Consider the following 11,332-nt stretch of genomic DNA (forward strand, 5'->3'; position numbering starts at 1 on the left):
GGTCTTGGATGACGGGGAGCTTGGTCTTGCATGTCCCCACGCGCTGCAGCTGGGAGCAGAGCGGGGTCTTGACCCGTGGGAGCCGGAGCATGGTCGCGACGTGCTAGAGCAGGGAGCGCCCTGGCAGCTTCTTGCGGGCGAGGGACTTCTTGACAGCTCTGCTCTTGCCGCGCTGGCACCTGACGGAGCGGGTTCCGCCCAGGGGCCACGCGCCTTGGAGCCATGGCGCCGTTCTGAGGAGGAGGCGGCCGGGGCGCCACCGGAGCTTCATCGCCCACGCGGGGTGGGGTGCGGTGCAGCGGGACAGACAGCGCAGGAGAGCCCCCAGCGGCACGGACGAGCTCAGCGACGCGGTCGAGCCATTCCTCGTAGACGTCGTCGACGCGATGGTAGCGCAGGAGCTCGTTTGCCGCGATGAGTGCATCCCGAGCCTCCATGGGTGTGCGGAGCGCGCGGGACGAAGAACCAGCTTGGGTGAGCGAGGGAGTTGCGGTGTGGCCGTCTTGCCGCACGGACGGATGCTGGGACGATGTTTGCTGCTCGTCCCCCGCCGGGCTGGTGGTGGCATTGACGGCAGGTGACGTGGAACGGCGAGGACGCCCGCCGACAGGGGCCGTCTGGGCAACGCGGGAAGTGAGCACGGCCCGACGCTCGGCGCGGGCCCGACGAGCGTCAGACATGGGCGTGATGGTCGGAGGAGAACGGGGTGGTGGAAGACCCTTGAGGTTCGAACACTGGGGTTCCGGCAGACCCTTGAGGTTCGAACACTGGGGTGCGCGCGGAGATTTCACCTCCTACCTACCTGCACCCCTCCGCCTTGCTAGGATCTAAACTAAGGAAAGAAACAACACAAGAGACACATGATTTATACTGGTTCGGGCCACCGTTGTGGTGTAATACCCTACTCCAGTGTGTGGCGTGGTGGATTGCCTCTTGGGCTAATGATGATGAACAATACAAGGAAGAACAGCCTCGCGAGGGTCTGTTCTTGGTTGGGGCGATGAACTGCTGGGAGGAGCTCAGTCACCCCCCCCTCTCTCTCTATCTGATCTAAACCCCTCTCTCAAGAGCCTCCTTCTCCGAACCCTTCGGCTCTCTGTCCGCGTGTGTCTCTATCTGTCTGTCCGTGTCCCTCTCTTGCGGGTGGCTGATCCTATTTATAGAGGCCCTGGTCCTCTTCCCAAATATCGAGCGGGAAGGGAGCCAGCAATGGCGGGCTAATTTGAAGGGGGACAGCTAGTACTAGCTACCTTGACAAAAGTAGTCTTCTTGGGCTCCACGGTGACCTCTGTCTCGTAGTCCTCCTGGTCTTGGTCTCGTTGCACCGAAATGGCAACCTTTTCCTGATGCCTCGGTACTCCGCGGCTGCGCTTGCCCCCTTTTCACCAAAGAGGAAGGGAGGACGCTGCGCGGGCTGGCACCCGCCTGGCACCCTCGGTCGTCATGGCTTGCGTAACGGGCACCTCTTGAGGTACCCCGCCTTGATCTCTCCGCCTCCTCGTGAGCCAGCCTGACGAGGCCGTGCCTGAGGAAGCTCCGCGTCGTCCGCCCCGCGAGGCTTGGCCCCTCGCGAGGGTCTTGGGTTTGTGTTGGTGAAGATGGGCCGCGCTGGGCCCCCTTTTGAGCCATGCCGCAGGCAGGCAAGTCTGGGGACCCCCATTCCCAGAACGCCGACACTTACCTAGCTGGAGGATTATACATGGAAAACTCGTCTCGAATTTGGATACGGGTGAACTCCTTCTCCCCTTTATACAGCTCGGCCAGTATTTTGGCTAGGGTGGCAGGAGTTTTCGGGCCCTTTTGGCCATAGCGTGAGGCGTCGTCCTCTCCGTTATAATGCCACATGGGCAGCCCTCTGTATTGAAGTGGATGGACCCCTTGCGTTATCGAAATCGCCATCACCTCGGCTATTGACAATCCAGACCGGGCAAGCATTTTAATCTTGCCCAGCAGCAGGCTGATCTCTACACTATCCTGTTCCTTGAGGCTCCGAGGACGCCAGTTATGATGTTTCTTTAGCGGAGCATTTGAAAACTTGGGGAGGCCCATGCGGACGGGGTCGGGTAAAGCGATGTCGCCGATGTAGAACCATTCGGAAGGCCACTCTTCGGGAGCTTTCTTCGGCGTGCCAGACAGGTATCCGGTCCCGGTAATGCGCCACACTTCGGCTCCTCCCACTTCAAAAATTGACCCACCTTGATTGCGAGGGACGAGGCAGAACAGTCTTCTCCACAAATTGAAATGGGCCTCGCAACCCAGGAATAGTTCGCATAAAGCGACATAACCCGTGATGTGCAGAACGGAGGCCGGCGTAAAATTATGCTACTGGAGGCCGTAGTAATCCAGAAGCCCTCGGAGGAACGGGTGAATTGGAAATCCCACACCCCTCAGTAGATAGGGGACGAAGCACACCCGTTCTCCCACAAACGGATTAGGGGAATCCTCCGCCTGGGTTTTGCCGTTGAAGGAGGCCAGTCCTGCTCGAACAGGGACCAGATTTGTAGGAGGGAGAAATCCGTGCGTTTGCAGTTTCACCAATTGGTTGTGGGGCATGGATGTCACACCCACGATGTGGCTATATATCCCACGTGTCGGGGCACGACTTAGAGGCATAACTGCATGGTAGGTTTGTTGCAAGAGGGGTAATCTTCACACATCACATGTACTGAATAAGAAAGGGATAAAGAGTTGGCTTACAATCGCCACTTCACACAAATACAAGTTAAACATACATCATCCACAGTACAATCAAGGTCCGACTACGGAACCAAAATAAAAGAAGACAACCCCAAATGCTAGATTCCCGATCGACCCAACCGGGCTCCACTACTGATCAACATGAAACGAAACAACACAATGAACACGATCTTCATCGAGCTCCCACTTGAGCTCGGTTGCGTCATCTGCACTAGTATCATCGGCACCTGTAACTGTTTGGAAGTATCTGTGAGCCACGAGGACTCAGCAATCTCACACCCGCGAGATCAAGACTATTTAAGCTTATGGGTAGCAAAGGGGTAGTGAGGTGGAGCTGCAGCAAAGCACTAAGCATATATGGGGGCTAACATACGCAAATAAGAGCGAGAAGAGAAGCAATGCAACGGTCGTTAACTAGAAATGATCAAGAAGTGATCCTGAATCTACTTACGTTCACGCATAACACAAGAACCGTGTTCGCTTCCCGGACTCCGCCGAGAAGAGACCATCACGGCTACACACGCGGTTGATTCATTTTAATTAAGTTAAGTTTCAAGTTCTCTACAACCGGACGTTAACAAATTCCCATCTGCCAATAACCACCGGCACGGCTTTCAAAAGTTCAAACCTTGCAGGGATGTCCCAACTTAGGCCATCACAAGCTCTCATGGTCAACGAATGATATTCCTTCTCCCGAGAAGACCCGATCAGTCTCGGAATCCCGGTTACAAGACATTTCAACAATGGTAAAACAAGACCAGCAAGACCGCCCGATGCGCCGACATCCCGATAGGAGCTGCACATATCTCGTTCTCAGGGAAACACCGGATGAGCACTCCGTACAACTAAAACCAGCCCTCAAGTTTCCCCGAGGTGGCGCTGCATAGGACTCTAGTTTGGACCAACACTTAGAGAAGCACTGGCCCAGGGGGGGTTTAATATAAAGATGGCCCTCGAGTTGGCCGACCCGAGGGAAGGGTAGGTGGTGGTGAGGCAAATGGTAAAACCAAGGTTGGGCCTTGCTGGAGGAGTTTTATTCAAAGCAAACTGTCAAGGGGTCCCCATAACACCCAACTGTGTAAGGAACACAAAATCAAGGAACATAACACCGGTATGACTAAAACTAGGGCGGCAAGAGTGGAAAAAAACACCAGGCTTAAGGCCGAGCCTCCCATCCTTTACCAAGTACTCCCTCCGTCCGGAAATACTTGTCCTCAAAATGGTTGTATCTAGACTTATTTTAGTTATAGATACGTCCATTTTATCCATTTCGAGGACAAGTATTTCCGGACGGAGGGAGTATATAGATGCATTAATTGAAATAAAAGATATTGTGATATCCCAACAAATCCATGTCCCAACATGGAACAAACTTCAGCTTCACCTGCAACTAACAACACTATAAGAGGGGCTGAGCAAAAGCGGTAACATAGCCAAACAACGGTTTGCTAGGATAAGGTGGGTTAGAGGCTTGACATGGCAATATGTGAGGCATGAAATAGCAAGTGGTAGGTATCGCGGCATAGCAATAGAGAGAACAACTAGCAAGCAAAGATAGAAGTGATTTCGAGGGTATGTTCATCTTGCCTAAGATCCCGCAAGGAAGAAGAACGAGTCCATGAAGATGACAAACGGACGTAGTCGAATGAATCCTCACAAACGCGACGTTATCGGAACTAACCCGAAGAAGCAACACCGGAAAGAAGCAAACAACATGGTAAACAACCATCACATAAGCATGGCATGATGCGCAAATAAGTATGATGCATGTCCGGTTTAAACAGGCATGGCATGGCAAAGTGCACAAGAAGAACTACAAGTTAAGTGGAGCTCAATATGCAACGAGTTGCATATTGATGGAACACCACATTCAAGTTATTTAGTTCGATATTATTTATGTACCCAACAATATTAAATGCTGTTAACCATGGCAAGGGGTGAGGCATATGAAAACTACCTATCTAGGCAAGTTTAAATGAGGCCGGAACAACAAGCAACAAGTCCGGAGAAAACCTCATGAGCATATATTAGATTTGGTACTGTTCTGCCCTAAACCATATTTTAGATTTGTTAAATATGCAAATTAAAGCCACCATGTTAAACTATGCATTTTTTCTACCCCATTTACATATAAAGTTTGTTAGGTTTGGAGCTACGGTTATTTAGTTATGAAATAAATCATTTTAACATGGCATATGGACCAAATTACACAAACCGCATTTTCAACATTTTAAACATGCATGAAAGTTGGATATTATGAATCTAGATGCAATTCTAAGCATTTTTCATATATAAGTTGTTTTAATCCGATGCATGGTTTGTTAGTTATCAAATGCATGAACTCTAGGGACTTTTCTGTGAAACAGACGTTCTCTGGATAATAGCTAAATTGATTCGTGGGAAAAAAACACGATTCGGGCCGAATCTGGACAAGCCCAATAGAGGGGAAAGTTGGGGCTGCTCACATCGGCCTTGAGGCTGAATCCGGCGCTGGGCCAGGGTGGCGCTGCGGAGCTGGGCAGTGGGAAGGTGTGGCCCACGCGGGCAGGGCCGCGGTCAACGGCGCTGGAGGCGTTCGTCCTCATCTCACACCTGCACGAGCAGAGGGGCCGGTGGCGAAGCTTGCTGCGGCGAAGCTCCGGTGAGGGTTCTCGAGGACGGCGAGGTGACCGGAAACGAGCAGATCCGGACGGATCCAGCCCCTGGCATCTTGTTCCCGGTGTCGGCGGTGAACACCGGCGACGAACGACGCAACATGGGCGGCGGTGGCTGTCTGTGTGTGAGAGAGAGAGAGAGAGGCCAAAGGGGGAGGAGAAGGAAATAGAGAGGCGGGGCAGCGGCGCTCATCTGTGGGGCGGTGGCGGCCTGGACGAGGACCGGCGACGAGCGACGAGGTCCGGCGAGGAGGCAACGTGCGGGACGAGGCGACAGGGCAACGAACTCCAGGCGACGAGGGCGAGCATCTCGCGGGGAACGGCTCGGGGCTCGAGCGCGGCCTGGTTGCGGCCCGAGTCGGGCTCCCGATGGGCCTGCAGGGCCACGGCGGTGCGGGGAGCGGGCAGGGGCCACGTGGCCGGCCCTAGTTGGCTGCGGGGCACTCAGGAGATGGCTCGGCCAATTAGGAGGCGACAAGTGGTGGGGATGAGGTGGTTGCGCCGGAATTTTGAGGAGGAGGCGGTTGGCCGTGGCTGGCGACACGATTCGAGGGGAAGGGGTGCGCTAGATCCGAGGGAGGAGGTGTAGGGGTAGGTTTAGACTAGGGTTATCCAAATTAGGAAGGAGGGGTGTTTATATAGCAGGTTTGCTAGGGTTAGGGGGTTTTCTGGAGCGTTTCGAAGCGTCCGATCGCGATCCGATGGTTCCAATCAGAGGGGGGGGGGGTTTAAAGAGCTAGTTGTGGGCTGTGTAGAGGGCCATGAACTGAGAGGAGAGAAGGGAAGTGCAACACGGCAAGGTTTTCGGAGACCGAAAACGTCCGACGAAAAGACCGGCTATATTGCCACTATAGTTTAACGGTGGGGCTATCAAACGAGCTCCGAATGCGATTAAACTTGGCAGGCGGCCTACTGACAACAAAACAACATCGCACGCCAACTTTCATCCCATTCTGGGAACATTTTCCGGCCACTTATAAAATACTATTTCAGTGGTGCCGCGGGCGCGTGCAAGTGTGTCTGGGCTCAGAATGGACAACCGACGGAACAGGGAGACCGGGATGGATGCAAGTTTTGAAAACATGATGATGCAAATGCGCATGATGACATGATGAAATGCAACACGCAAGAAAATGACATGGCAACGACAGCGAATAACTGGAAGACACTTGGCGCAACGGTCTCGGGGCGTCACAACATTCCACCAGTACGAGAGGATCTCGTCCCGAGATCTAGAATGGCACCAGAGAGAAGCGAAAGAGGAAGAGAGGAGGTAAAACTAAGTTGCTTCTTTGACAATTGAGTGAAACCAAAGAACCTTGTGAGGTTGACCGAATTAAAAGAAAGAAAACAACAAAGATGAACAAATTTGAAAACACTCCGTTAGAAAAGAGGAACAAAGAACATTACTAGAACCTTGTAGGTTGAAAGACATAAGAAAAAGGGTTGCAATGGACAAGAAGTACATGCAAGCACTCCGGTAGAAACGATATGTACAAGGAACGATAAGGATCAATTACGACAACACTCTAGTTAGAAATGGAAGGCATAGAATATGAACTTGGCAAAATGAAAGCACTTGGATGAGAGTCTTGTTAGAAGAGGAATGGTAGACACAATACTCCGGTTAAAATAAGATAGAGAAGGAATAAAAATTGTAGAATTTGGACAACACTCCGACTGTAAATGGAAGGAATTGAACAAGAATTTGAAAAGATGAGAGTATGCTTGATGAAATCAACAACACACTGCCTCCGAAACTATTGAAAGAATGGCACAAGGGGTAAGAAAGATTTCAGATGGCACTCCGGTTGAGAAGGAGGCAAAACTTGATAAGATGAAGGAACTTGAATGGAGGGCACAACACTCTGGTTGAATGGATAAGAATGAAAACAACACGATCCTCACAACTTGAGATGATGAGAGAGAAGAGAAACATGACAATGCCTCTGGAATAAAGAATAGAAGATAGATCATTGGAATGAAAGAATGGTGAAGAAAATGCCCACTTCTGACACAAATGAGTTTGGAGGGCACCCTTACAAGAACGTTATAACAGAGTTGTTGGAAAACTAACAACAAAACGAATAAGCTTGTAGTGGGCTTATGTAAAACGTCTCAAAATTATGAGGTGAAATTCTGCCACTAAACAAAACAGTTGCTTGGTTGAGATCAACGAAGAGATGAAAACTTATTCCACCAAGAGGATAAAGAGCAAGCTTGGGTCATTGGGAAGCACCACAACAGCAACATTCCTTAGGGAAGGATTTAGGTGAAATCTTTGCCAAGATAACTCCAATGAAGAGATTGATGGATTTAAAATATCTCATTCTTGACGTCATGTGAATCATGAAACACGAAGGAAAATTACCAAGAACAACATAACACCACCTAAAAAGATAAGAGAGAAATAATTGCACTTCGGAATGCAAGATGAAGAATGCTTGAGCTCCTTTGAAAAGAATCTTGATGAACACTTTGAGAAGGGATTACATCCTTAATGAACCACCATGTAGAGCCTCCATGAAGAACTCCGGTAATAAAAGAATGACCAAAAAGAAGTGAAGGTTGAAAAGAATAAGGTTGAAGCCTTGCAATGATTTAGATGGATCTTCGCAACGATATAATAGAGAGATCTTGGAACTCCGGGAAAAGAAAAGGTGAAACACTAGAAACCAAGAATTGATATCATGAATGAGCTCCGAAAGAAAAGAATAGAATCACCTCAAAGAAAACAAGAATAAGATTTACTGTATGTTTATCCTTCATCAACTTAACTTGATGACAAGCAACGGATTTGGCATACTACTTATTCTTCTTGAAAAGATTAAAAAGATATAGCCAAACTTGAGGAAGGTCTTCAATGAACCACCGGTAGGATTTGGAAAGAACGAATGAATTGATATGATAACAAAGGAAGATAAATCTTTAATGAAACACTGTAAGAATTGAAAATGACGAAGATACTTGAGTGAATCAAGATGCAAGAGAATGAAGAGATCGCGAATTGATTAGAGAATACTTGAATGATGCATCGGTAAGATTTGAAGAACAATAGATGAAAGCTGAGAAAGAATAATTCTGAGATGATGTGCTCCGGAGAATCAAACTGAAAAGACTCCTGAATTGCTCCGGATGGGTGAAAAGAATTCTCACAATCAAAAAGAATTATGAGAGGATGGATCAAGCTAGAACCATCAATCTTCAAGAGAAAAGATATGATTGAAGAGAAACTCTTCTTCGGTCTCCAAATCCGAGAATGATGATGAGAAACATCATCAAGATTTGTTGAGACACTCTGGAATGATTAAAAGAGGAAAGGTTGCCAAAGATGAAAAGAATTTGAAAGCGATATTGGAGAAGGCAATTGACTAATGCAAATTCATTCTTATGTCAAACTTGGAGAAGAATTTGAGAGTAACTCTGGGAAAATTAGAAGAGTTAGGTAAGATCCTGGGAAAAGACCTGTGGGTTATGGGCCACTCAAAAGAAACACCGTTGAACGATTACTTGAAAGATATTGCACCGGTTCAATTAAATGTCTAGAATGAGATAACAACCTGGAGATATCTTGAACGGAATTAGGAGTGGAAACACGAATTTTCTGAGATATCTTCATCACTCCGGAACAAATGAATAGCGAGAGGTGAATAAATAAGAAAGTCTTCGATAAGAACTTCCAACATGGAAAGCATGTGAACCAATGAAAAAGATATAATCAACACCGAAAGCTTGATTTGAATCCACTGGAGAAGAAAACGAGTGAAGAGTGATGAACCTGAAGCTCCATTAGTATCTTCTTGAGAATCACCGGATAAAACATTGAAAGAAAATACTGAAGAGACTTCTGACAAATAAAAGGATGCATGATTAAGAAATCTGAATCCTTGAAGAAAAAGGGGTGGGAGGGCGGGAAAAACAAAGGCAACTTTGAGAGAGAAGAAACAAACACCGATGAGAAAAAACTTAGAGTTGATCTTGCAGATGTTGAAAATGATCGGATCCACTTGAAGAGGATCACGCCGGTTGAAACGGATTGACATGACAATCTCGATTATCATGAAGGATTAGTATTCACATAGAAATATGAGAACACCGCTTAGGAAAGGTATGGAATCCACATTTGACTTTGAAGCAACTCGAATACCACAAACCAAAACAAAACAAAGGATTGGCTTGCAAAATAAGCCGGAAACAAACATATGATAGACCCCATATCATATCATGTGTGTGTTGAAAAAATATCCTACGATATACTTGAATTCCCACTTATAAACTCCCGAAACTTTCTGGTTATGCAATCAGGTGTTGGGGATACAGGGGAAGCATAATATCTCACCCAAAACTAGCAAATCCTACATCCAGTTGTATCCATCCTTCAACACATAACCAAGAAACCTTCGGAAATCATTTACCTCAGCCTTCGAAAAGCATCCGTTATACGAGTTATGGCAATACTCCCGAACTCCCGCCCCAGTACTGCGTGGCGTCGAGGTTATCTCACCAACAACTGCATAAAAGAGATTTTTTATGTCAGCGAACTCAGGTATTCCAGAACTGCAACGATAAAATTGTGACGACAACACCTCGGAGCTCAACTCTCTGGGACACTGCCACAACCCCTAAATGTCAGGAGGCACCAAGAACAATGTTCTCGTCATAAAACCACCGGTACGATTCCAAGATACCCGCGTGATCCTAAATTTTTTTCGTGAAATTTGAGGAGAGAAGAGTCAAAACTCTACGTCAGGAGGCCTCACCAGAGCGACGAAGGGACTGAGGAGCAAAAACAATCCCACTCTCCGATATATATAATCCTAAGACTCAAAACATTTTGTTCTAGACTCAACAATGTCAGCTATTCGATCAAGTAGGGGGCTCCTAAGTCGGGGAAGGCTCTGATTACCAACTTGTCACACCCATGATGCGGCTATATCTCCCACGTGTCGGGGCACGACTTAGAGGCATAGCCGCATGGTAGGTTTGTCGCAAGAGGGGTAATCTTCACACAATCCCATCTACTAAATAAGAAAGGGATAAAGAGTTGGCTTACAATCGCCACTTCACACAAATACAAGTTAAACATACATCATCCAGAATACAATCAAGGTCCAACTACGGAACCAAAATAAAAGAAGACAACTCCAAATGCTAGATTCCCGATCGACCCAACTGGTCTCCACTACAGATCAACATGAAACGAAACAACACAATGAACACGATCTTCATCAAGCTCCCACTTGAGCTCGGTTGCGTCATCTGCACTGGTATCATCGGCACCTGCAACTGTTTGGAAGTATCTGTGAGCCACGAGGACTCAGCAATCTCACACCCGCGAGATCAAGACTATTTAAGTTTATGGGTAGGAAAAGGGGTAGTGAGGTGGAGCTGCAGCAAAGCACTAAGCATATATGGTGGCTAACATACGCAAATAAGAGGGAGAAGAGAAGCAATGCAACGGTCGTGAACTAGAAATGAACAAGAAGTGATCCTGAATCTACTTATGTTCACGCATCACACAAGAACCGTGTTCACTTCCCGAACTCCGCCGAGAAGAGACCATCACGGCTACACACGCGGTTGATTCATTTTAATTAAGTAAAGTTTCATGTTCTCTTCAACCGGACATTAACAAATTCCAATCTGCCCATAACCGCGGGCATGACTTTCGAAAGTTCAAACCCTGCAGGGGTGTCCCAACTTAGCCCATCACAAGCTCTCACGGTCAACGAAGGATATTCCTTCTCCCGAGAAGACCCGATCAGTCTCAGAATCCCGGTTACAATATATTTCGACAAAGGTAAAACAAGACCAGCAAGACCGCCCGATGTGCCGACATCCCGATAGGAGCTGCACATATCTCGTTCTCAGGGCAACACCAGATGAGCACTCCGTACAACTAAAACAGCCCTCAAGTTTCCCCGAGGTGGCGCTGCAAAGGACTCTAGTTTGGACCAACACTTAGAGAAGCACTGGCTCGG

Source organism: Triticum dicoccoides, chromosome 2A (genome assembly GCF_002162155.2).
Source record: "Triticum dicoccoides isolate Atlit2015 ecotype Zavitan chromosome 2A, WEW_v2.0, whole genome shotgun sequence".
Taxonomy (NCBI): Eukaryota; Viridiplantae; Streptophyta; class Magnoliopsida; order Poales; family Poaceae; genus Triticum; species Triticum dicoccoides.